Genomic DNA, 6,000 nt, shown 5'->3' with positions numbered 1-6,000 from the left:
CTAGTGTGACCGTATGACGATCATTAGCTTACACTGGTAAAGCCCTTGCTCAAACCCCAATTATCGAGCCTCCCCAATTACAGGTTTTCAACTGAATGAAAAGGACAAGCAGAGACAAAACCACAGACTACTAAATTTATTTATCAAAATTACTAAAAAACACCTGTAACTCAATATCAATGGTAAAATTTAATAAATGCCAATAAATCATCCCAATGGGTTTCGTTTAGACCGTTTCCCTGGGCCGGCCACCCATACACTGGCCAAAAGAACAAAATACAATGCACAACAAAAATAAATTAAAGTTGGTTTCTTTCTTTGATATTATGTCTTTGCATACACATTTCACTGCTCAATTCAAAAACAAAATTAATACAAATCAAAACACTTCAAACCAACCAAACCCAAAAAGAAATTGTAAATTTAAACCCACTTAACAACCATCAAATGAACCAAGGGCAACAGAACAACAAAACAGATAAATACTCAACTCCGTAATAGAGCAGCATAAATGTAAAGCATGACAACGAAAGGATTACAACCAACCCAAGTAACAAAAACAACTAAATTTGTTAATAAACAATACTAAATACAATGAAGCGATTTCAATTCAACTCCATTACACCCACATTTGAACAAAATACACAGACAACGAATAAACGCAAATCAAATGGAATTACGCCAGCTACGTGAGCGAACCCGGTAGCACCAGAGTCAACGACCACGGGTTTAGAGCGCATCCGTGATTGTGGTACAGTTGTCAACGCAGTCATTCAAGGCGATCGCGAGCATTCAAGGCGATCGCGAGCATTCAAGGCGATCGTGAGCGTTTAACAACAGGAGAATCCAGCGTCCCAAACTGGAAACGCTATTTTAACCGCAGCAAAACAGCAGCTGGCAACTTCTGAAAAACAAAGACATTTTCGTTTGCTCCCTCCCCACTCCTCTCAGATTTAGTCACACAAACCAGGTAAGGGAAACATTACCTTTCACGTGTAAGAAACTGACTCACATGCTCACTAGCAATGTCTGGACACACCCGACTACTCTAAAATTACATCAAGCAAGAACACTAAGAAAACATGTGAATAAAGTTAAATTCCCACGAACACCCATAGTCTAGATTTATATTTCCCCATCTCTGAGCCACCAGTTTAATATAACACATACCTTTCTCGAGGAGTGAAGGAGAACCAAGACCTACACCAACAGGTCACATCGATTGAATGTCATGAAGCACCTAACTCACCTGAGTTTATATAGCTGGTTGATTACCTGACGTACCCACCCACTTAATGAGCTGCTATTTCTTAAAAGGGCCACGCAGACTAATCTTAAAGGGGCAATCTCACTACACTAGGTAATCTAGAACTATACAAACAAGGTACAAGCACATGAACTTTGAACACTACATACAGGGCAGGAAACATGTACAACGAACAAGCACAAGACAATAGACAAGAGGGCATTAAATAGGGAGACTAACAAAGGAGATAACAATGGGCAGGTGTGGTTAATGAGACACAGGAGGAAAGCTATACTAGGAACGAGAGGGGCGGGGCCAAATGACGAGACAGGAGAGAACGCATATTATGTCCTGATTGACTATAATAGGTTTCTCTCCACATAAAACACGTGAGTCTGTCATGATTCTGCCCCTAGACCAGAAAATCAAGACAAGAGATGGCAGAATCATGACAGCCCTCCCGGCTGAGACTGGTTTCTCCCGAGGTTTTTTCATCCATTTTCATCGTTGGCTTGCTCGCCAAGAGACTGCATTTATTAGATATTATTTGCTAGAATTATTATGCTTGTTCTATAAATACCATGCACTGTGCTGTGTTTGACCTTTTCTGTGTTTTTCTGTTTTTCTTTCTCCTCTAAAGCTGCTTTGGAACAATGCACATTGTGAAAAGCGCTATATAAATACAATTGAATTGTATAAAAGAAAACCCTGAAGGAAACAGTCAAAAACTATATAAATGTTCTTTTTACGTTTACTTGTATATATTAATTTATAAAAATATATAGTCACTAGTGTTTATAGTTCTTAGTTCAATTTAAATAGGCTTTAAGTATCGGAAAATAATTTCACGTTGGGTTTAACTCCTTAAGTGCAGTGCTTAAAATCTATGTATGAATGAAGCTTGACAAGAATCAGCTTCACAATGGCACACAGACACTGATGCGTCAATTCAGGTAAAAACTTCCTAGATTACACTATTTCAATTTTCATTTAATCTAGCGACCAAATACAGGTAAACAAAAAGCAATGCTACATATCAATAAAGGTGAAGCAGTGTTGTCCTATGTAGGCGGTTTTATGTTCTTTTGAAGGACCTGATATACACAAGAGACCTTCAGAAACCAAAAAGAAAGTATAAAGAGGGTAAAGCTGTTCAATGAGATCAATCTTTCACAGTTCTCTCAAAGTGGTATCTCAATGAAGAAATAACTGTCACACACTACGGTAAATTATTGACAAGGGAGTGAGGTGTGAAGTGACATTAATGGATCGTACAAGGACGGACCTTAAACTGTCCTCTCTTGGACCTCACAAATGAGCCCAGGCAATTTCTGGAGATGTTTGGGAATAAATGATTGAAATGACCTTGTGTTTAGTGGAAGGAAAAGAAAAGCTGATGGACTTCATATGTTCCTCAGACCCCAGGAAACATGGAATGGCCTGGCAAGGTATTGACAGTTCTCTTACAGACCCTGTCAATAATGAGGCCATCCTCCCTCTCCAATCATTCGAAACAGCAATCATGAACTCAGGCCACAGGCTTACATAATGCTCAACGTAATTAGCTCAGATCACAGTCGCTGGAAAATCTGCAACTTTGCCCTTGTAAGGTCAAATCGAATCAGGTCAGCTAAAGCACTAGGACTACCGATACCAAAATAATCTTTAACCCCGGAGGGGTTGCTCTATCATAGCTCGGGAGAGTTCTCAGTTACACAAAAAATTTGCTCGGAAGAAATAAAAACACAAAAACAAGGCAATTGTTAACATTCTGCATTGAGGTTATAAAACTGTAATGTTACACATAACATTGTGTAATTTCTTGGAGGATCTATTGACAGAAATGCAATATAAAATAGATAACCATGTCTTCAGAGGTATGAAGACACCTTGGAGTGAGCCGTTGATCGCAATTCGCAACCTCACCACCAGATGCCGCTAAAATCTCCACATAAGACCTCAAAGAATCAATAAATGTTGAGTAGTTTTTAGTTCATACAATTAATATACAATCAAATATCAATATACATTTAATATCAAATAAAATAAATTGCTATATTATTTGCCACTAGCGGCTAGCCAAACAGACTGGAAGATAATTTCGCGCCAAACCTACTAGTAAAATAATCTGGATTTGGGTAAATTTGTTGAAAAATATTAACATATATGAATTGTTCAATTGGGTTCATATGGAAATCTTCTGATTACAGACTTTGTCATTCTGAGCTCAGTTTATCTCATCTCAAACTCTAGAGAGAAGACGAATATCTGAGATGCAGGAGACTTAAGCAAATAAGCTTGAATGCCATGCATCAAGAACCTTGGATTGTTGTTTATGTGTAGCACCATTTTGAAAGTGTTTTGTCTGCATTGTGCAGAAACCAAAGTCTTCACTGTAAAATAATTCTGTAAACTGGAAAAACAGAAATGTACCGTAAAATATTAGATTTCCTGTAAAAAATTGTTATATAATGATATTATATATTCAATTGTTTTCCCCATTTGTCTTGTAAATGTTTTGTCTTTTTCAGAAATTGTATAGTTTTTGACTGTATTTCCAAAATAAACTATAAAAAAAGGGGGAGCGTCTGGGGCACCAGCAATTAAGAGTAAATTTATGGTCTTTTTCTGTAATTTTAAGTTTTTGACCGTATATCAAGAAATACATTAAACCGGTAAAAAAACAGTGAGTTCCGGATTTTTTACATTTTACGTGGAAAATCTGTAAAAAATGACAGACAAATTCTGTAAAATTACTTTTTCTTTCAGTGTATAGTTTCAAACACATCTCCTTTACTTTATTGTGCCCTCTCGCTAGGCACTTGAAAGAAAACCCTTTGGCTACATAAAACATTTTAATTCTTATGAATGATTGTGAGTGCAGTTGCAATAGTGTACAAAACAGCAAGCGGTTAGCTGTACAGTCAACTGTAAATGACGTCACTTGCCGATACAAATAACCCCCCCCCCTCCCCCATTGATTGACAGGTTTCTTTACAATTCAGAAGAAACACAAATGTAAATTTCACAATTTAAGAGTTAAATTCCCTTACCAAGCAAATCTGCCCTACTCTATTGTAGGCAATCTTTCAGGATAGAGTTTGTGTTGTATTTTCCCTAGAGCTTTGTAGTTATATAGATCTGGCACCTCCTCCTCTTTTTGCACATGGGGATAATCATCTCTTGAATGTACACGACCTCAGATTCTCTCAGGTCCAGTGAGAGCACTCAAAGTCTTTCAAAAACTGTTTAGCTGTAACAGAGTTCTAAGCTTTTGAACTGTACAACAGATTTTAATGTTGTTTAAAAAGCAGGATTTCCAGGTGTTTCGTATTTAACAGGCTCAATTTGTTTCTGATCATTCACAGTTTTGAAACTGCCCCAAACAACAAATTAAATATTATGTCACCCAGTCTGTAATAAAACAGGCGAAAGTCTCAAAATCTAATTATGAGAACACAAGCGACAAAGTTTGATTTCAACATTTAAAGGGATAGTTCACATAAAAATTTAAATTCTGTTATTATTTACTTGCCCTAACCATTTCAAACCTGCATGACTTTCTTCCTTCTGCAGAACAGTAAAGAAATTTTGAAGAATGTTTGTAACTGAACAGTGACGGCACCCATTCACTTGCAGTGGTTTCGTGTTCTTACAACCAAAGTGAATGGGTGCCACAGAAATTTGGATACCAACGTTCTTCAAAATATCTCCTTCTGTGTTCTGCGAAAGAAAGAAAGAAATGACAAGAGGGTGAGTAGATTATGATTTTATATTCATTTTTGGGTGAACTATCACTTTAATTTCGCTATGATTTCCATCTTTTCCATCGTTGCTCTTTGACAATATTGAAGACATTAATGATACTGTATATTTTCACAAAATGTTCTTTACATTATGCGGGATGATTTTATGTAAAAAAACAATAAATCACAAAAATGACTTAGGTTTTCACAGGCTGGGTCACATACGGTGTTTGCCCCAAGCCAATAACCCACTCTATGTTTTAAGCATGTTGGTACTACAGCACCACCTGATGGAGGTCATGTTATCACTCTCTGAAAACAGGTATATTCTAATCTAATAGACTTTCTAAGCCAAAAAACACACTTGGAAAATGGACTAAAATCTGCTAAAATAAAATGTCTCTATTTTGGACTAACTGATTTCCTATAGTTTCAGTACTTTCACACAAATCAAATATAATGTTCTGGAATTTACTTTTACATCATCATTCACATAAAATTGTCTCTTTTTCCTTAACATTTCACAAGCCAGTGATAAGGTGATCTTCTGGCTATAACTGTTGCTAGGCAACAACAATTGCTTTTCAGTCATGAGGAGGATCATTGGTCTGGCTTTAGTGTAAGGTAGTATATCGTTGCCCTGGACTCTGGCAAGATTGACTTCATTATCAACAATGGACCAATATCTTGAAAGCGGCGACAATTAGAGCATGGTGTGCGGCATTTTCATGTTTTCTGAAGCATTATCGTGTCCTGAGTGACAGCCATGACTATGAGAAAATGAATGCGTTTCCACTAAAGGCTCAGCGTGTCTCTGGAAACTGATTAACGTAGATTAATCTTCCTTTACCTCAACAGACCTTGTATGCAGAGTACGGCCTGTGCTGCTGTCCTGTGAGATGATGAGGAAAGAATAAATAAAGATATACAGTTACATTGATGTGATGTACTTCACAGTTTCCATCTGGAAATAAAAAGTGGGATAAATTTGTAACAAAGAAATGTTAG

Source organism: Barbatula barbatula (assembly GCF_947034865.1).
Source record: "Barbatula barbatula genome assembly, chromosome: 16".
NCBI lineage: Eukaryota > Metazoa > Chordata > Actinopteri > Cypriniformes > Nemacheilidae > Barbatula > Barbatula barbatula.
The sequence above is the reverse complement of the archived record's forward strand: the minus strand, read 5'-3'. Positions refer to the sequence as shown.